Source organism: Mus pahari, chromosome 12, assembly GCF_900095145.1.
Source record: "Mus pahari chromosome 12, PAHARI_EIJ_v1.1, whole genome shotgun sequence".
Lineage (NCBI taxonomy): Eukaryota > Metazoa > Chordata > Mammalia > Rodentia > Muridae > Mus > Mus pahari.
Window position 1 is genome coordinate 48,012,073 of NC_034601.1, and position 670 is coordinate 48,012,742.

The 670-nt window shown below is 41.5% G+C and overlaps 1 pseudogene; it reads left to right on the forward strand.

The window, feature by feature from the left end:
* Positions 1–300: 300 nt before the first annotated feature.
* LOC115065149 lies at positions 301–425 on the forward strand (annotated as a pseudogene).
* Positions 426–670: the final 245 nt, after the last annotated feature.

Sequence of the window (670 nt, forward strand, 5' to 3'; positions counted from 1 at the left end):
TAAGGTTTTGATCAGCTTTCTGCATTTATGCTTTGTTTAGAATATAACCTCATTCTTCATTCTGATCTCCTAGATTCTCTTGCTAATTCCTAGTGTTCTCTCCTCTCTCTCTCTCTCTCTCTCTCTCTCTCTCTCTCTCTCTCTCTCACACACACACACACACACACACACACACACAAACAAAAGCATATATTTATACATAATAAGTTTGACTTCATATTGAATACATATTAATTACTTTGATTTGAAGTTCACAGAAATTCCATTTGATATAGCAAGCATTAAAAAGAGCTCATTTTCCATACTCCTAATAGCATTGCATATGTGGCTGGTGTATCACCTGTATGTAGGTAGGTAGCAGAAAGTTTATGTCTATACTCAATATGCTGGTCCATGAACATCTAAATTATTAGTAGCCTAACATTCCCTGAAAAAGGAAAGCTTATGACCACCACTAATCTAGTGCCTGAGGGCCCAGAGAGGGAGAGCCTCCTAAGACACCCCCATCATTTCTGAACCAGGCAGGAAAGGATGGGCTTTCAGGACAAGGACTAGAACACTACCTGGGAACTTGGGTCCTGAGTAGGTGTGAACCCAAGACAGACAACCCTCATAGGTGGCAACTTAGGCAGGCCAGGCAAGGAGAGAGCCATAGATGACCACCAGACCT